This window comes from Phyllopteryx taeniolatus, chromosome 1, assembly GCF_024500385.1.
Source record: "Phyllopteryx taeniolatus isolate TA_2022b chromosome 1, UOR_Ptae_1.2, whole genome shotgun sequence".
Classification (NCBI taxonomy): Eukaryota; Metazoa; Chordata; class Actinopteri; order Syngnathiformes; family Syngnathidae; genus Phyllopteryx; species Phyllopteryx taeniolatus.
The window spans coordinates 49,264,463-49,285,877 of record NC_084502.1 but is presented as its reverse complement, the minus strand read 5'-3'; the positions used below and the strand labels follow the sequence as shown (position 1 = coordinate 49,285,877).

Here is a 21,415-nt window from a genome sequence, read left to right as displayed (position 1 = left end):
CGCTTTTGAGTTCCTGCAGGGAGCCAAGATTTTCACCAAACTAGACTTAAGAAATGCATATAATTTAGTTCGGATAATGGACGGGGATGAATGGAAAACAGCATTCAACACACCAACAGGACATTACGAGTATTTGATGATACGTTTTGGACTAACTAACGCTCCAGCTGTGTTCCAGAACTTTGTCAATGATGTCCTGCGTGACATGTTGAATGTGTATGTTTTTGTATATTTAGACGATATTTTGATATTCTCCCCGGATGAGGAGACTCACATCATTCATGTCCGCTCTGTGTTGCAGCAGTTACTGCAGAATGAACTATATGTCAAGGCTGAGAAATATAAGTTCCACAAGGCGTCCGTTTCTTTTCTGGGGTTCGTGCTGGCTCCAGGTGAAATCAAGATGGACCCTTGCAAAGTTGATGCCGTGACTAATTGGCCCACTCCCACGTCACGCAAAGACGTACAAAGGTTCTTAGGGTCCGCTAATTTCTACAGAAAGTTCATTAGAAATTTCAGTTCTATAGCCTCGCCTTTGCATGATCTTACCTCGCCACACAGACCTTTTGCATGGAACCCGCTTTGTCAGGCAGCTTTTCAGAAACTTAAATCAAGCTTTACCTCCGCTCCCATCCTTACTTTGCCAGATCTCAAACAGCAGTTTGTGGTAGAAGCTGATGCGTCTGATGCCGGTATAGGAGCATTGCTCTCCCAGAAATCTCTCAAGATGGTAAGTTACATCCTTGTGCTTATCTCTCCAAAAAACTGACCCCAGCCGAGAGAAATTATGACATTGGTGACCGTGAACTGCTGGCAGTCAAGGTGGCTTTGGTGGAGTGGAGGCACTGGCGAGAGGGGCCACATACTCCGTTTTTAGTATGGACAGATCACAAGAACCTGGAATATCTTAAGTCTGCTAAGAGATTAAATGCGAGGCAGGCTAGATGGGCTCTGTTTTTCACTAGATTAAATTTTACGTTATCCTACCGACCTGATTCTAAAAATGGTAAGCCAGATGCTTTATCGCGTATTTTCTGCGCAGAGAATTTCTTGTCCGACCCTAAAACCATTTTGCCCAAGTCATGTTTCGTTAATGCTTTTGTTTGGGACATTGAGACTGCGGTAAAGGAGGCTCTGGAGAACACTCTTAGCCCAGAAAATTGCCCTGAAAACAGTCTTTATGTGGTTCCGACCTTAAGGGGAAGAGTCATTCACTGGGCTCACACTAACCGGACTGTATGTCACCCAGGCATTGCCAAGACTCAATCTGTGGTCGAACAGCGCTTTTGGTGGCCCAATGTTAGAAGGGATGTTACCAATTATGTCAATGCTTCCCAGCTATGTGCTGCTAACAACGTCCTAAACGTCCTTCTGGGGAGTTGCGACTCCTGCCAATACCACAACGTCCTTGGTCAGACATCTCCGTAGACTTTGTGACAGGATTACCGGCCTCGAAAGGAAATACCACAATTCTCACAGTTGTTGACAGGTTCTCTAAAATGGCTCACTTTATTGCACTCCCGAAACTCCCCTCAGCTAAAGACACTGCAGAGTTAATGATACACCAAGTATTCAAGTTCCATGGTTTCCCCAAGAATGTGGTGTCTGATAGGGGTCCCCAATTCATTTCGCAATTTTGGAAGGAGTTTTGCAATCTCATAGGTGCTACCATCAGTCTGTCATCTGGGTTTCACCCTGAAACCAACGGCCAAACCGAGAGGCTGAACCAGGACCTGGAGACTGGGCTCCGATGTCTCGCTTCACAGGAGTCGCGATCTGGTCTCAGAAACTGGTTTGGGTCGAATTCTTTCACAATTCCCTCCCCTCTGCATCCACTGGTCTATCGCCTTTTAACGTTGTGCAGGGTTACCAACCATCTCTATTTCCTGCCATAGCCCCAGAGTCCACAGTTCCAGCGGCATTGACCTTGTTGAGACGCTGCAGGAGGACCTGGAAGCGAGCCCGCCAGATGCTGCTGCGCCAGGGACAGTCCTCCAAAACCGCTGCTGACCGTCGGGGGACACCGGCCCCGAACTACAAAGTGGGTCAATGAGTTTGGCTCTCTACCAAACATAGAGTCCAAGAAGCTCGCTCCCAGGTTCGTTGGGCCCTTCCCCATCATAAAGATCATCAACCCTGTCACCGTGAATCTTAGGCTCCCAAAGTCGATGCAGGTCCACCCTGCTTTTCACGTCAGCCTAATCAAGCCAGCCCGGGAGTCCCCTCTGGTCCCGCCTTCCAGGCCCCCTCCTCCTCCCCGGTTTGTGGATGGGGGCCCTGTCTTCTCTGTGAAGCGGCTGTTGTCATCTCGTCAGAGGGGGAGGGGGTTTCAATATCTGGTGGACTGGGAGGGCTACGGGCCTGAGGAACATTCATAGGTGCCGTCTGCGTTTATCATGGATGACTCGCTCATTCGGGACTTCCACGTTGCGCATCCAGGGGCCGGCCGTTACTGTCATGGGTGTGTTCCGGTTTTTGTCTTCCCCCTGTTTCATACACACCTGCTCCTGAGAGCATCTTCACTACCTGTGCCTCGTTCACCCTAATTACCCCTTGCATTAAACCTCGTGTCTCATTCTTTCTCGTCGCCAGTTCGTTGTACCTTGTCGTCGCGTTCCAGCATTCCTTGTTTCCACGTCAAAGACTCACAGTAAGACTAGACCCTGTTCCGATTATCGACCTCGCCTTTTTGCCTCATGTTTTTGGATACTGTTGCCTTTTTTGGATTGCCTGCCGGTGTACCGACCTCTGGCCGTATATTAAACCTCTCTTTTTTTAAACTGTCCATTTGTTTTGGAGTCGTGCATTTTTGGGTCCTATACTCTGTTCCGTTCATGACATCCAGTGGATTCAGTTTTTCGGCGTTAGCTTGTCGTAGTTAGCATGTTTCGTCTGGTAATACATCTTAATATTAAATTCTTTGAAAACAGCCACAGGCTCTTGGCAAATTAGGCAGACACAGTTGTTTCGTATGTCAGTGAAAAAAATCCACTTGTCCTGGACACGGCGGCCCTCATTGTCAACTTTCCTCTTTTTAGTTTCTGTTGCCATTTTTGAAATGGGCTAAAAACATACCACAGGGGTAAAAGTTCACACAGGGGTCACGCGACGAGAGTGCGGCCACAGGTCTACTGCCACCCTCTGGTGAAATATAAAATGGCTTTTTTTTGTGTGTGTATTGTTTACTGTGGTAAACTGTGCTGGCAGGCCACATATTATTGATTTTTTGACATGATGCTTTGGGCCGGAGGAAATTTGGACACGGGCCGGACTTGGCCCGTGGGCCGGACTTTGGGCATGCCTGCTCTACACGAATGACTGCACCTCAATGCACCCGGCTGTCAAACTCCTGAAGTTTGCAGACGGCACTACAGTCATCAGCCTCATCAAAGACGGTGACGAGACTGCGTATCAACAGGAAGTGGAGCGGCTGGAGCTGTGGTGCGGGCGACACAACCTGGAGCTGAACACGCTCAAGACTGTAGAGATGATCGTGGACTTCAGGAGGCATCCTTTGCCACAGCTGCCCCTCATGCTGTCCAACTGCCCTGTGTCAACCGTCGAGACCTTCAAGTTCCTGGGAATTACAGTCTCTCAAGACCTGAAGTGGGAGACCAATATCAACTACATCCTCAAAAATGCCCAGCACAGGATATACTTCCTGCAGCTTCTGATGAAGCACGGCCTGCCAGAGGAGCTGTTAAGGCAGTTCTACACAGCAGTCATCGAATAACTCCTGTGTTCATCCATCAAAGTCAGCTTTGGTGCTGCCACCAAAAAGGACAAATTCCAACTGCAACGACTGCCAATTATATATTATACTTGCACTCACTGTAGTAGTCTCGCCACGTTACACTATTTGCATATCTGTTGTTGACCAATACTAGCCACTCATGTGCTTGAGAAGTAGCTGCACCATTTGCACAATTGGCATTGTTCCAGATTACCGCACTACTAATCACTTTAAACTGCATACATTTCTTTAAGTCTCTGCGCCATTTGCACAATGGTCTTTTGTTCTATTTGTCATTTCAAACTGCTCAAAATTGGTAGAGGACTTGGCATCATTTGCACAATTGTCAAAAAAAAAAAGTATCAGATTTACCACATTTCTGGTAACCTTTTATTGGTCAGTGACTGTGTTTTTATGTTTTTATCTCTGAAAAGTATTGACTGTCAATTGACTGTCTTTTGTCGTAATAGAGCGGCTCCAACGACCAGAGACAAATTCCTTGTGTGTTTTTGATATACCGTATTTTCATGACCATAAGGCGCACTTAAAAGTCTTACATTTTCTCCAAAATGGACGGGGCGCCTTATAATGCGGTGCGCTTTATGTGTGGACCGAGTTCCAAAATCTGTAAATGTTGTTGTTTGACTTTGATGAGCGCTCCGCTTGACTGACTGGGAGCATTTCCTGCCGACACGCTGCTTATATAGAGGAAAGGCGGACATGACTGAGGACAGCATGCGGACGTTAAAGGGGGAAGGGTGTGCGTGAAAGACGATGCTAAAGGCACATCCCCAGTAGGTATATAGTGCGGGTATGTGCATTGTGCAAAACAACATCAGTTTGGCTAAGGACCCCCGAAAATGGCACCTACGAAGAGACACGCTTACGAAGCACAGTTTAAACTGCAAGCTATCAGTTACGTGGAGGAACATGGGAATCGAACAGCCGCGAGAGAATTCAAGATCAACGAATCCATGGTTCGCAAGTGGAGGAAGCAGGAAAACGCCGGCATCATTGCTGAACAGCCCCCCGGCAAGGAGACTGACTCCGACAATGACGAGAGGGAACCCGGCATGTTTGATGGAGAACTTGCCAAGCTGTTCATTTCGGATACAGAATATGAGGACTTGTGGATGAGGATTGATTAAAATAATAACGTGAGTACATTGTTAAATACTTCAATAAAGTACAACCGAACTCAGTTTTGCTCCCGCTGCCTTTTTAAAAACATATGCGAGCATGCATGCTCGCGTAAGTTTTAGCGTGCATGGATTCTACCATATGTTTTAAGCTCGCGTATGTTTCACGATGCCTGCACCCAATAATATGGTGCGCCTTATGTATGTGTTAAATAGAGAAATAGACCTCGTAACTGAGACTCCGCCTTTTAATACGGTGCGCCCTATGGTCGCGAAAATACGGGACTTGGCAAATAAAGATGATTCTGATTCTGAATCTGAATAAAAATTGGACCTTTTGGACGCCAAAGGTCAATGTGAAGGGAGCGTTTGTATATTTGAATGAGAAAGAAATATTTTATGTAAGTAAGTCCTCGTTTATCACAGGGGTTAGATTCCGGACCACCCACGCAATAGGTGAGAAGCACAAAGTAGCGACCACATATATTTTTGATTGTTTATACATATTTTAAAGAGGAAGGAACCTCCCCAAACTCTTAATCTTCCCCACGCCGTATTTAACCTCAACTATACTCTTATAAACACTTTCTATTAGTGATGCACGAAATTTTCCAAAAGTGCTTTTCTGTTTTGGACCGAAAGACATTTGTCACCCAAATAAAACGGCAGAAACAGGATGTTCCTATGACTCAAGCAAAAACTGTGGCCAGTGTGCAGTCATGTACACTATATTTAAAAAATAAATTAAACGGTGTGTCCACATTAAAGAGTCGCCCAACCTTGCCGCTTTCCGCTGTTCCGGTAATACGACGAAATACGATTATGTGCCACCCCAGCTACGTATGTGTCATGGTCTATGTTTTGGTTTGGGTTGTGTTTGGTTTTGTTTCATGTTTTCCTGTGTTCCATGTTTTTCATGTCTTGTGTGCTCATTTATTTATGTATTTAGTTCCCTGGTTTCTTTCACTTCTGGTCGGTTCATTGTCATTGTCAGGTGTCATTGTCTCTGTCTGTTCCACATCTTAGTTACCAGTCATGTTTTCTTTCCATTTTTGGTTTATTCAAGTGTTTCTTTGTTACTTTGGTTATCTGTTGTGGGACTTTGTTTAGTTTGCTTTATCCATGTTCCTTGTTTGCCCTTTTTTTGAAAATGAAATATAATTTTTTTAGACTCCTTGCCTCCCTGCTTCCCTGTACTTGGGTCATCCACGTTTTTGCCTTGACTTCCTTGCCTTCAAAAACCCTAACCTATGAGCTACAGCTAACGCAACTAAATATGATGCCAATCCGCGAAGTCGAACGTTCGCTTTGCGTCCGTTGTCAACGCAGAATAAGTCATTAATTATCTAAAGAACATTTCAAACTCGGACAGAAAAACGTCATGAATTAACTAAACATCAATAGCATCATATATGTAAACAATACCATTCATGTTTTTTGGAATGTGGAAAGAAACCGCATTACCCGGAGAAAATCCATGCATGCATGGGGAGAACATGCAAACTCCACACAGGCGAGGCCGGATTTGAACCTAGGTCCTCAGAACTGTGAGGCATCTGTGCTAACCAGTCGTCCACCGTGCCGCCTTCTTTTGTTTTATTTTACAGTTTTAATGTTTTAAGACAAGGTAGCACTTATAATAGCTAAAAATTACAGCATACGTTCAAAATCATGCAATATGGAGAATTATGTGCGATATAAATATAATTATTATTTTTTTTACAATGCAATGAATCCGCAATAGGTGAACCGCGATATAGCGAGGGATTTATTTATTTATTTATTTGCTTGTTTGTTTGTTTGTCTTTTGTTAGTTTTAATATTTGTATTATATTTACTGTGTTTTATTGTATTTTTGATCATATGTACAGCACTTTGTTAGAACTGCAGTTGTTTTTTACACTGCTCTGTAAATAAAGTTTACTTGTATGAATTGTATGTGAATTAATAAAGCCATATAAATAATGTATACTCGACATTTTTTTAATTAGTTATTCATTTTATACATAATTTGGTAATAAATTATTTGAAGTAACAAAAAAATTGAGGGGCCATTAGCAAGCCTAACGAAGCTTTCTTTCAAAAAGAGTAGAAGAGAGCCTATCTCACTGGTGGAGACGTCGCTGAGACTAATGAGGCTTGAATCGCCGCAACTCCAGTACCCGGGCGACAAAAATGTTGCTTACGATCTCACCAAGATGTCCCGAAAGCCGGGACAGCCAATTGACCCCGAAGTCACTGATATTGGCCCTTATACAGTGTTCGTGTGTGCAGAGCATGCACACAGTGCATAAGTAGACGAGTCCACATACATTTTGGTAACGATTGATTGCAGTTTTATGACATGTGACGTTAAGGTTTTTCTCTATAGTGAGCATATAGAGGAGTCGCCAAAAGGTCTACAATGAAAACAAACCTGTTTGATTTCAGCACAACTCCCTGGCGACCTGACTATTTTCCATAGGGTGGTTTACGTGGAGCCTTTTATACCAATTATAAGTGGTTCAGAAGCCCCAACCGAATGAAAGTGTTCCAGATAAACACCTCAGTCGGAATAAACAGGCCAAATTCAAATGGAATTCCATTCGGTTTCAGAGGGGTGGAATATTCCTCTTGCCAAATTGATCATAAGTTAATTTTTGTAATTTGCAGCCTTTCTTTTGCATTTTTTTTTTTTTATGTGATGGTGTGTTTTCGTCTTACGTCATTCCTTCTATGCAGCATATGGCCATTTGAAACGCATTTGCCCCTGTCAGCCACCATAAATCTCATCTAAAAATCGACTCAAGATTTTGTGTGATGTAAACACTGAATCGGAATGGTGCTTGGAAGGGCTCTGTCTGCGCATGCGCTGTCTTGATGTTAATGTATCATCGTTTACGCACGTCATAAATATGGCGGCTCCTGACCAGAGCTTGTATGCAACGGAGATCTTGTACTACTTATACTGTAACTTGTTTTTATCTAGCAGTTGTTTCAATAAATGTTTAAAACAATCCCAACTACTGTGCTAAATGAATCCATCTTGATAAACGAAGTGATATTCACGTCGATGTGTCACACAGCTGTTCCGATTAAATATAGTGCATATGTAAGTAGACCACAAATCTTCAGTCGGAATGATTTCAGTCAGAATGACAAAAAAGTCTCGATGTAAGCCTGGCTAATGAGACTCTAGGAGACGTCACGGAGACGTCGCCACAACCAGCGGAGACTCGAGTCGCCATCCGGTCACCAACTAGTCTGCAGGACAGTGAGATCGGGGTCTCATTCAATGAGATTGGTGTTAGTGATCAGGTTCGCAGATTCTGTACAAAAATTGTATTATTGATCGTGGGTTTATATCAGGGGTGGAAATCTTGAATAACTCAAGATATTGTTGCGATATTTTGCAATGATACCTTTAGTATCTCACAGGTGTACCTCATCTGGAACGTTGATGGTTGAAGTCCCGCTGCGAAAAAAAGAATTCCAATGAAAACTAGTTGCTGGAGAGATGTTAGTCTTCTTCCTGACAACTGCCGAAGTGCCCTTGAACAAGGCCAAGCTCTAGCTCAAATTGTGCAACAGTATTTGCGAATCCCTTTCACTCTGACACTGTCATGAGCTTTGCCTTGTAGTTCCTGTTTTGGAGCTTGGGTGGCGCTTTGCGCCCCTCTCGCCTTCTCTCCCTCTCTCACTCTCCCTTCCCAGTAATCAGCACCACCTTGGCCGCACACCTGTTTCAAATCAGCCTTTAGCATCACAGGGATTTAAGCCTGCCAGATCCAGGACTCCTCTGCCAGAGTATTAATGTTCAACCGTGGTACACCGGGCTTGTACTCGCACGTAAACTACGCCTTATTCACATTGTTTTGTTCTTCCTCGTCCTCAGTGCTCCTTCCATATTCCCCGACTTGCTGACCTCCTCCACCACACCGCCAAGAAATCCACCTGCTTATGCCACCGCCTCCCGCACGTTGCCTGGTTGGACGACCCGCCATTACACCTGAAAGGTCCAATCCCAAATTCCTTTTCAATAAACCATTCTCCTCAAACTTCTCAGCCTCCACTTGTTTCTGGGTCCAGTTGCAACAGATACCTTTGTATCGTGACAGAATACTCTGGCCAACATGTACCCAGCAACCCCGGAGGCGCTCAGAAAAAGCACTCACCCTCCAAGGCTCATTCAATCCCAGCCATTTTTCTAAAGAGAACCCACCCTCAGTACCAGCCATTTTAGAGGATTTTGACCGATCTTTCAAGGCACAAAGTATATTGTGTTCTATGGCTATATAAACATGGCACCCACCAAAAGAAAGATTAGACTTCCATCTTTCAAACAAAAAAAAAGTTAATTTCTACCTTTTTTCCGTAGAACATAGGTAAGTTATACCAAAATTCGAAGTTGTATGATGCACTGCTGCCAGCTAGTGTCCATTTGTATGGGCATTAAAATTGCTCTCAGGGCTAATCCTATGGTGAGGAGTGACGTCAGCCCCCTCTGAAGCCTACGGCGCAAAAAAACTACGTTTTTGGTATTAAATTGGATGGGAAGACAGAACAAAGTTCTCCAGGAGATCATGGAATCATTAAACACTCTAATGCAACAAGTTTCCCTCCTTTCTTCCAAAATGCAGTCCAACCACCCTCCAGTAAGTATTCCTTCCAAGCCCGCAGCCGCCAATCCATCCCGCCTCCCATATAAAAAGCTTCATGTTCGTCCGCTCGAGCCCTACTCCGGGGACCTAGGTGCATGCAGTCAATTCCTTCTCAATTGCTGCCTGGTATTCAATCTAAAACCATTAATCTACCCCACCGAACCATCCAAAGTAGCAAACATCACGAACCTCCTACGCGGAAAAGCAGCAAAATGGGCAACCGCATTATGGCATAACACTTCCCTGCGGTACTCGCGTCATTCAACTCATTTTCTGCGGAACTCCAAAAAGTTTTTGATCACCTCATTCAAGTCAGGGAAGCCACTCAACGCCTCCTCACGCTTACTCAGGGCTCTGGTTCCGTAGGATCATACTCGGTGGAATTTAGGATTCTTACGGGTGTATGCAGGTGCAATTACGGAGCGCGAAGGGGTATTTTCTTAAACGGGCTTTCAGAGCAGCTCAAAGATGTGCTTGCCGCCCGGGACGAGCTCTTCTTCCTCGAAGATCTTATCTCCTTATCCATCCGTCTGGACAACCGGTTACGGGAAAGAGCATGTGAGAAGGGGCTAAGAGCGCGTAAAATTGCATCCTCCGTGAGCATCGTGCCGGCAGCACCTCGCCCACATTCTGAACCTCCGACCGTCTCCTCATCACCCCCCACTGCATCAGATGAACCCATGCAACTCAGCAACACAACGTTAGACCCCCAGGAACGTCAGCGCCTTGTCACCCAGCGACTGTGCATTTCCATCCATCCATCCATTTTCTTCACCACTTATCCTCACTAGGGTTGCGGGCTGCTGGTGCCTATCCCAGCTATCTTCAGGCGAGAGGCGGGGCACAACCTGAACCGGTCGCCAGCCAATCGCAGGGCACATATAAACAAACTATCATTCGCACTCACATTCATACCTACGGGCAATTTAGAGTTTCCAATTAACCTACCATGCATGTTTTTGGGATGTGGGAGGAAACCAGAGTGCCCGGAGAAAACCCAACAAGGCACGGGGAGAACATGCAAACTCCACACAGGCGGGGCCGGGATTTGAACTGCCTCAGAACTGTGAGGCAAATGCACTAACCAGTCGTCCACCGTGCCGGCCCGACTGTGCATTTATTGCAGTAAATCAGGCCATTTCATCTCCACATGCCCCTTGAAACCAAAAGACCAGGCTCACTACGACCCAAGAGCGCTTAACGCCTTGGACACTGGGGCAGGGGCCGTCCTCTCGCACCGGAACCCCACGTCCCAGAAACTTCATCCCTGTGCCTTTTTCTCCCGTCGTCTGTCCTCTTCCAAAAGAAATTACGATGTTGGCAACCGAGAGCTGCTGGCTATCATCTGGCCATTGGAGGAGTGTAGGCATTGGCTGGAGGGGATTGAGTCTCCATTTATTATTTGGACCGATCACAAAAACCTTGCATACTGTCGTTCCGCCAAATGTCTCAATCCCCGACAAGCTCGTTGGGCCCTCTTCTTGAGTCGGTTCAACTTCAGCCTCTCCTTCCGCCCTGGTTCCCGCTACAACAAGCCTGGCGTGCTTTCCCGCAAGTACTCACCCCCCTACCCCCCACCCCTCCAGCCCTACAGAACATGAGACCATCCTCCCCTCCTCCTGCTTCGTTGGCGCAGCGACTTGGGAGATCGAACAGATTGTGAAGGATGCTCAAGAAACCCAACCGGATCCCATGACTGGACCTCCAGACCGGCTGTTCGTACCCGAGTCGGCACGATCTGACGTCCTACAGTGGGCCTATAATTCTCAACTCACCTGTCACCTCGGTATCACCGGCACTATCCAATTCGTACAACACTTCTGGTGGCCCAGCCTGGTAAAAGACACCCGGGAATTCGTCCAAGCCTACTCTGTCTATGCCCGTGGGAAGACCTCACATCTGCCCCCAGCTGGTCTGCTGCGCCCCTTACCTATCCCGAGCCGCCCTTAGTCCCACATCACCTGGGACTTTGTTACCGGCCACCCTCCCTCTGAAGGTAACTCTATCATCCTTGCTATCATTGATCGATTCTCCAAATACGTCCATTACATACCCCTCCCCAAGCTACCTTCTGCCTTTGAAACTGCTAACCTCCTTGTCAATCATGTCTTCAAACTCCACGGAATCCCCATCAACATCATCTCGAACCGAGGTCCTCAGTTCGCCTCCTTGAAGGAGTTCTGTAAAGCGGTGGGCGCAGCAGCCAGCCTGTATTCGAGATACCATCCTCAGTCCTACGGCCAGACGGAGCGGGCAGATCGGTCCCTGGAATTGGCCCTTTGCTGCGTTGCCGCACGCAACCCCACTTCCTGGAGTACATTCCTCCCCTGGATTGAAAACACCCACAACTCCCTCACCAGCTCCGCCACTGGTATGTCCCTGTTCATTGCCTGTTATGATTTCCAACCTCCTTTTCTTAGGGAACAAGAGCATCCGGTGGCGGTTCCTGCGGTGAGGGATCACCTGCGCAGTATCCAGGCCATTTGGAAGGACGTCATGGTGGCTTTAACCCGCTCCGCCAAAAGGAATAAACGCAGACCTTCATCGCTCCCCTATGCCTGAGTACAAGGTGGGTCAGACGGTTTGGCTTTCCTCCCGTGACCTCCCACTCCAAACCGAATTCCGTAAACTCACTCTTTGCTTTATTGGTCCTTCCCTATCACCAGATCATCAAATCCTACATCAGTTAAACTAAAACTTCCATAATCTTTCAAGATTTATCGAACGTTCCATGTGTCACTCCTCAAGCCTGTCTCCACCTGCACTCTTAGCCCTGCGGCCGTAACCCCTAAGGCCACCCGTGTTATCGACAACCATCCGGCATTCACCGTTTCATGCATCCTTGATGTGAGGCTCAGGGGCCGTGGTTACCAGTTCCTTGTTGACTGGGAGGGGTACAGCCCGGAGGAACACTCCTAGATATTACGCAGACTTATCCTTGATGACTCCCTGATTAGGGACTTTTACACGGCCCACCCAGGGAAGCCGGGCAGGATGCTTGGAGGCGTCCATTGAGAGGGGGATACTATCATGAGCTATGCCTTGTAGTTCCTGTTTTGGAGCTTGGATGGCGCTTTGCACCCCTCTCGTCCTCTCTCTCTCCCTCTCTCACTCTACCTTCACAGGAATCAGCACCACCTTGGCCGCTCACCTGTTTCTGATCAGCCTTCAGCGTCACATGCATTTAAGCTGGCCAGCTCCAGGACTCCTCTGCCAGACTATTTAATGTTCAACCGTGGTACACTGGCCTTGTACTCGCACGTAAGCTACGCCTTATTCACATTGTTCTTCCTCGTCCTCAGTGCTCCTTCTGTGTTACCCGCCTTGCTGACCTCTTCCACCATGCCGCCAAGCCATCCACCTGCTTACGCCACCGCCTCCCGCACATTCCCCGGCTCAACGACCAGCCATTACACCTCCAAGGTCCAATCCCAAATTCCTTTTCAATATACCATTTGCCACCAACATCTCAGCCTCCGTTTGCTTCTGGGCCCAGTTACAACAGATACCTTTGTATCATGACAGACATCTCTTTTGCATGGACTGTATCCGTGTGTGTGAGCTGTGTGTGCAACAGAAACATACAGAACTGTGAGGCAGATGTGCAAACCAGTCGTCCGCCGTGCCGGCCCGACGGTGCATTTATTGTGGTAAATCCGGCCATTTCATCGCCACATACCCCTTGAGACCAAAAGACCAGGCTCACCACGACCCAAGAGCGCCGTGGTGAGCCAAACCACCACCTCAACAAGCTTTCCCTCCCGCATGACCGTTCCCGCATGTATTCTTGGTCCCGTTCACAATAGACCCGTTATTAACCTCATTGACTCAGGTGCAGATGACAATTTCATTCATGAGGGATTGGCACATCAGCTCCAACTCCCTCGCAGACCACGCCAGTCACTGAAAAGAGTTACTGCAATGGATGGGCGACTCATCTCCCCTGTCACCCACCAAACAGCTCTGATTACATTATTCATCTCGGGAAACCACTGCGAGGACATTCCATTATTTGTTATACCTTCCCCTGACACCCCATTAGTCCTCGGAATTCCCTGGCTCAAAAAGCACAAACTCCCATAGACTGGACCCACCTTGCTATCACCGGGTGGAGTCCTCACTGCCATTCGCACTGTTTGCTTTCCGCCTTACCACCTTCCAGCAAACCTCAACCACCTGCTACACCAGTCGACCTCTCCCGGGTACAGGAAGTATATCATGATCTTTCCCCAGTTTTCAGTAAGGATCCCTCTACCCCTCCACTGCCTTTATGACTGCGCGATCGATCTTCTGCCGGGAGCCCCTCTCCCTTCCAGCCATCTCTTCAACCTTTCTCGCCCTGAGAAAAAGTTCTTCCTCGTCCTCAGTGCTCCTTCCGTGTTCCCCGCCTTGCTGACCTCCTCCACCACGCCGCCAGCACTGTGAATTGAATGTCCCCTTACGGAATTATACAACCCCAATTCCAATGAAGTTGGGGCGTTGTGTTAAACATCAATAAAAACAGAATACAATTTTTTGCAAATCAAGTTCGACCTATATTTAATTGAATACACGACAAAGACAAGATATTTAATGTTCAAACAGATAAACTTGATTGTTTTTAGCAAATAATTATTTACTTAGAATTTTATGGCTGCAACACGTTCCAAAAAAGCTGGGACAGGGTCATATTTACCACTGTGTTACATCACCTTTTCTTTTAACAACATTCAATAAACGTTTGGGAACTGAGGACACTAATTGTTGAAGCTTTGTAGGTGGTATTCTTTCCCTTTCCTGCTTGATGTACAGCTTCAGTTGTCGTATTTTACGCTTCATAATGCGCCGCACACTTCAGGTCTGGACTGCAGGCATGCCAGTCTTGTACCCGCACTCTTTTACTACGAAGCCACACTGTTGTAACACGTGCAGAATGTGGTTTGGCATTGTCTTTCTGAAATAAGCAGGGGCGTCCATGAAAAAGACGTTGCTTGGATGGCAGCATATGTTTCTCCAAAACCTGTATGTACCTTTCAGCATTAATGGTGCCTTCACAGATATGTAAGTTACCCATGCCATTGGCACTAACACAGCCCCATACCATCACAGATGCTGGCTTTTGAACTTTGCGTCCATAACAGTCTGGATGGTTCTTTTCCTCTTTGGGCCGGAGGACACGATGTCCACAATTCCCAAAAACAATTTGAAATGTGGACTAGTCGGACCACACAGCACTTTTCCACTTTGCATTAGTCCATCTTAGATGAGCTCGGGGCCAGAGAAGCCGGCGGCGTTTCTGGGTGTTGTTGATAAATGGCTTTTGCTTTGCATAGTAGAGTTTCAAGTTGCACTTACGGATGTAGCGCCGAACTGTATTTACTGACATGGGTTTTCTGAAGTGTTCCTGAGCCCATGTGGTGATATCCTTTACACATTGGTGTCGGTTTTTGATGCAGTGCTGCCTGAGGGATCGAAGGTCACGGGCATTCAATGTTGGTTTTTGGCCTTGCCGCTTACACGCAGTGATTTCTCCAGATTCTCTGAACCTTTTGATGATATTATGGACTGAAGATAATGAAATCCCTAAATACCTTGCAATTCTACATTGAGGAACATTGTCCTTAAACTGTTCGACTATTTTCGCACGCACTTGTTCACAAAGAGGTGAACCTCGCCCCATCTTTGCTTGTGAATGACTGAGCAATTCAAGGAAGCTCCTTTTATACCCAATTATGGCACCCACCTGTTCCTAATTAGCTTGTTCACCTGTGGGATGTTCCAAACAGGAGTTTGATGAGCATTCCCCAACTTTCTCAGTCTTTTTTGCCAGCTGTCCCAGCTTTTTTGGAACGTGTTGCAGCCATAAAATTCTAAGTTAATGATTATTTGCTAAAAACAATAATCTTTATCAGTTTGAACTTTAAATATCTTGTCTTTGTAGTGTATTCAATTAAATATAGGTTGAACATAATTTACAAATCATTGTATTCTGTTTTTATTTATGTTTAACACACCGTCCCAACTTCATTGGAATTGGGATTGTACAAGTAATTGAGTTCATGCATCCATTTTCTATACCGCTTATCCTATTCAGGGGTCAGAGGAAGCTGAAGCCTACTCCAACTGATTTGGGATGAAGGGCAGATTACACCCAAGACTGGTGGTCAGTCAATCAAAGGGCAAATACTGTACAGTATATTGTCGAGACAGACATTCTTTCACATTCACATTCATACCGCCATTGAGTGGGAATTGAATTCACACTGCCTGCACAGAAGTCAGTGGCTGTAGAATAAAGTACAATCAAATACTTAAAAAAAAAACAACAACAATAAATAACAGCGACTGCACAGTAATCGATAAACTGGGGAAAAAAATAAATCCATGACACGTAGATGACGACAGCCACATCACTGAAGAAAGAAACACTTTTTAATAACAAACATCCATCCATCCATTTTCTTAGCCGCTTCTCCTCACTAGGGTCGCGGGCGTGCTGGAGCCTATCCCAGCTATCATCGGGCAGGAGGCGGGGTACACCCTGAACTGGTTGCCAGCCAATCGCAGGGCACATACAAACAAACAACCATTCGCACTCACATACCAACCTACGGGCAATTTAGAGTTGTCAATTAACCTATAATGCATGTTTTTGGGATGTGGGAGGAAACCGGAGTGCCCGGAGAAAACCCTCACAGGCACGGGGAGAACATGCAAACTAACAAGCACCATACAAAACGATATTTAATATGTAAACGCAAGTAAATACTCCAATATATGACTGTATTTCCCTTTTGCAGTTAAAGAAGGTACACATATATTGTCAATCGAGCTGAATTGTAGCATTTTTTCCTCCTTACAGCTCAAAGTCAGCAAAGGCCCAATGATCAGAGTTCTCTAAAAAATTATCCTGAGTGATTATCCTGTGGTGTGTTGAGTAGTGATGCCAGTAACATGTTAGTCTCCGCCCCTCTCTTCACCCAAGTATCCAAGACATGCGGCCGCAAGTCCGATGACACGACCACAAAGTCGATCATCGAACTGCGACCGAGGGTGTTCTGGTGCCAAGTGCACATGTGGACACCCTTATGCTTGAACATGGTGTTCGATATGGACAATCCGTGATGAGCACAGAAGTCCAATAACAGAATAGCGCTCAGGTTCTGATCGGGGGGGGGGGGGGGGGGGTCGTTCCTCCGAATCACGCCCTTCCAGGTCTCACTGTCATTGCCCACGTGAGCATTGAAGTCCCCCAGCAGAACGATGGAGTCCCCAGCGGGAGCGCTCTCCAGCACCCCCTCCAAGGACTCCAAAAAGGGTGGGTACTCTGAACTGCTGTTAGGCACAAACAACAGTCAGGACCCGTCTCCAGGAGGCAGGAGGTTACCCTCTTGTCCACCGGGGTGAACCCCAACATACAGGCACCGAGCCGGGGGGGCAATAAGTATAACCACACTTGCTCGGCGCCTCTGACTGTGGGCAAATCCAGAGTGGAAGAGAGTCCCACCCCTCACGAGAGGACTGGTACCAGAGCCCAAGCTGTGTGTGGAGGCGAGTCCGACTATATCTAGTCAGAACTTCTCGACCTCACACACCAGCTCGGGCTCCTTCGCTGCCAGAGAGGTGACATTCCACATCCCTAGAGCTAGTTTCTTATATGGGATCACACTCCTCAGCCTCCCTGGTAAGGTCTATTCAAGGGTGCTGGAGAGGAGGATCCGCCGGGAAGTCGAATCTCAGATCCAGTAGGAGCAGTGTGGTTTTCGTCCTGGCCGTGGAACAGTGGACCAGCTCTAAACCCTCGCCAGGGTCCTCGATGGTTCATGGGAGTTCGCCCAACTAGTCTAGATGTGTTTTGGGGTCTTGGAGAAGGCGTTCAACCGTGTCCCTCGGGGGAGTCCTGTGGTGGGTGCTTTGGGAGTATAGGGTACCGAACCACCTGATACGGCCTGTTCGGTCCCTGTACGACCGGAGTCAGGGTTTGGACGGCATATCAAGGCTGCCCTTTGTCACTGATTATGTTCATAACTTTTTTGGACAGAATTTCAAGGCGCAGCTGAGGCGTAGAGGGGGTATGGTTTGGTGGCCTCAGAATTGCATCTCTGCTTTTTGCAGATGATGTGGTTCTGTTGGCTTCATCAAGCCGTGATCTCCAACTCTCACTGGAACGGTTCGCAGCCGAGGGTGAAGCGGGTGGGATGAGAATCAGCACCTCCAAATCTGAGACAGTGGTCCTCAGTTGGAAAACGGTGGCATGCCCTCTCCGGGTCAGGGATGAGATTCTGCCCCAAGTGGAGGAGTTCGAATATCTTGGGGTCTTGTTCACGAGTGAGGGAAGAATGGAACGGGAGATCGACAGGCGGATCGGTGCAGCGTCTGCGGTGTTGCAGACTTTGTATCGGTCCGTTGTAGTGAAGAAGTAGCTAAGCCGAAAGGCGAAGCTCTCGATTTACCGGTCGATCTACGTTCCTACCCTCACCTATGGTCACGAGTTGTGGGTCTCGATCGAAGGAACAACATCCCGGATACAAGCGGCCGAAATGAGTTTCCTCCACAGGGTGTCCGGGCTCTCCCTTAGAGATAGGGTGAGAAGCTCGGTCATCCGGGAGGATCTCAGAGTAGAGCCGATGCTCTCCCACATCGAGATAAGCCAGACGAGGTGGCTGGGGCATATGATTCGGATGCCTCGTGGACGCCTCCCTGGTGAGGTGTTCCGGGCACGTCCCACCAGGAGGAGACCCCGGGGACGAACCAGGACACACTGGAGAGACTACGTCTTTTGGCTGGCCTGGGAACGCCTCGGGATCTCCCCGGAAGAGGTGGATGAAGTGGCTTGGGAGAGGGAAGTCTGGGCGTTCCTGCTAAAGCTACTGCCCCCGCGACCCGACCTCGGCTAAGCGGTAGAAAATGGATTGATGGATGTCCTTTTATCTGGTTTGCAAGATAATTTGGTTTGGGAATGCCCAAACTGTCCTATTTCTAGCTATTTTAGTTTGACTTTGAGACGGTCGAATTTCTCTTGCGGCACGTAAATAAGCTTTGCTCTGAATGGATGGCTCCTCTTCCCCAATTTAAATATGGAATACAGCTAGGCTCTGATTGTTCCATATCACTCGCATCTAGAATAAGGGTCGGCAACCTTAAATACACAAAGGGACATTTGGACAGTCTCCCACAGAAAAAATCCAAAGCCAGCCACAAAACCCTTTTGACATCTAAAGTGAGGATAACACTGCATATATCATTGTCTTTTTTTACCTGTATGTATAAAAACCTTTTGTGTTGCAGTTATTAAATCAATGAAATGCTACAGAGAAGTCGAAATTGTATTTCTGCATGGAACAAAAATATATTGAACTCTGGAAAACATACTTTCCAATAAAATCGTCAATGTCTATTCATGCCCTCCTCTTATTTTTTAAATCAAAGCCAAACTTAAATTATCCACCTGCGGTGAACCAAAAATACAAACCAAAAATGCCATCTGCTTTGTTCTTCCACCATCATTTTATCGCATGTGCAGCATGTAGTCAGCTGTCAACTTGAATTAAAAAGATGTATTTCAATTAACAATGTAAAATATATTTTTGCAAAATAATAACCAATTATAATATTTATTTTACCTGGTTAATGTGCTTTTTACTCTCGAACCTTAGTGTACAGTGTTGGCACATCAAGGCTTTAGAGGTCACCTTCATTTTCACACAAACGATTGCAAGCTGTCATCTGTGAGGCATATTTTCAATATAGTTCACGCAGCACGCTTAAACGCTTTATCCGTGGTGCGCTTACCGGGGTTCGATTAGCTCAATAAATCTTGGCAATAGGTGTCGCACATTAGCGGTTGTAACTCATATTTCGAGCTACACAAAAAGTTTGATTTGAATGTTACAAAAGCACTATCATCGTCACATTTCGAATGACTTTTGAAAAATGATCAAACTACTTTAAAATTGAAATGAAATAGTCATTGTTTCTTTTCCAAAGTCACAAAGAGCCACGGCAGAAGAATGAAAGAGCCACTTGCGGCTCTGGAACCGCAGGCTGCAGACCCCTGGTTTAGAAGCTTTGGGCGGCCGAGCTTTCATAGCGATGTCATGTCCTTCGATGTCTTAATATCATTGTGACGCACAATTCACCAAGTGTTGGGTTGTTGGCCGACTACTAGGGAATATGATCAGAAAGGGGACGTAGGTTAAAATTAAGAGAGGAGGATATTTTTGAGTTTATGCTCCCATTCATTTGACTTGAACCTGCCGCGAAGATCGCGAAAGTGCATGCAAGCTTCGCTATTTCATCCACTGTTACATCATCATTTACAAAAACATATTTCAAGTATTGTTGTAAAACACAGCATACTGTATGTATACTTTATAGACTGTATTTGTATGTATGTATTTGTGTGTGTGTGTGTTTATTTCCAACATGTATAAAATAGAAAAAGAAACATTTATTATCAGTGCACGTGTGAGAATCGAGTCAAACAAACAAATATACAAACAAATACAAAGCACCAATGAAAACAAAAGAGAAATGGAATACATGTTCGAAAGGGAGTAGAAAGAAATATAAACTTATCTGTTCCTACCCCTTAAAACTCCATTCCATTATCATTATAGCAACAATATTTCATCATTAACATACACTGTATACTGCTGCCATAACATAATATCTAATATTATATACATTGTACAAGATACCCCTGTACCTGCAAAACACCATTTATCGACTAACCATATTTATATGTATATAATTATGCGTAGTATGCTATTGATATATGTATCATGATAGACAATTAGACTTAACTATACAATAATATAAAAAATAATTCATAATCCTTATACAATGGGCTTTTGCCTAAGAGTAACCTATTCTTATAACAAATATGGTTGGCAAAGGTACAACATTGTCTTACCGTTTGCAATAATTAATAATACAATGCAGTGTAATACAGCCAGTATTGCTGCAACTCTTCCCTGTGCTTCTCCAAAATCTTTGTTGTAGTTTCTTTTTGAACTGGCGAAAATTTCGACATTGTTGAACGTCTGTATTCAGTCTCCTTAGATTATAGTCACCCTCTCTCTCAGAGAACATATTTTAGATATTACCTGGCAGAGGGCAGATACTTGAATATTAATGAACGGAAATACGTCACACCGTCTGCAATTTCAAATCCACCCGTTTTGCAAGCCTTATGACATTTAATTCCCTTTGCATTCAATCGACAAACTGCATACAGTAGATGTCGAACTTAAACCATGTCACAGACTCATTTTGACATCTAAAACAGCAGAAAACAATGGATTTTAATGGGAGGGGACTTAAATGTTTGCTTTACCTAGCAGAGAGGCAAGTAGAAGTGTCAATGATTTACCTCCACCAACGTTTACAAAGCGGTGGCACAGGCCCAAAATCTCTACTACTCGATTTAAAATATGACACATTTTAATACCGATTACAGATGACAAATGTGTCAAATAGGATTCCAAAGAAAGTAGAACACCATACTTTCTTGTCTGATTGATTGCTGAGCAGCATATTTAAGTATAAAGTGTCACTTTAAAGGAGAATTATTTTGGAAAGCCTAATGTAATGATTTCTGATGTGCTGGATCGTAGCTTGAAGACGTTTTGAAATTCGAATAGAAAAGCACAATGCTCTGTATGACTTCATTTTTAATGCAACTCTTTTAATGGCTGCTCTACTCAGGGAAAGCCTTTTTTAGTCAGCGCATGTTACATGACAGTGCTCAAGCTGCAGGAAATTTCAGGGTCAACTCAACGCATGTGAGGCAGCATGAGGCGAAAAATGGCATATTCAAGTCGAAGGACAAATTTAGACATTTTCAAGACAGCGCAGATTTGGATCATTTTTACGCTTTCCCATCACCGCCTATGTGAACATGTTGGTCGTGAGAAGCTCCC

At 45.7% G+C, this 21,415-nt stretch overlaps 1 protein-coding gene across 5 annotated transcripts in view; it reads right to left on the bottom strand.

Annotated features, from left to right (window-relative positions):
* Window positions 1–21,415, bottom strand: part of scn8aa (sodium channel, voltage gated, type VIII, alpha subunit a) — a 171,664-nt gene that overhangs the window by 148,989 nt on the left and 1,260 nt on the right. The window lies entirely within an intron of this gene.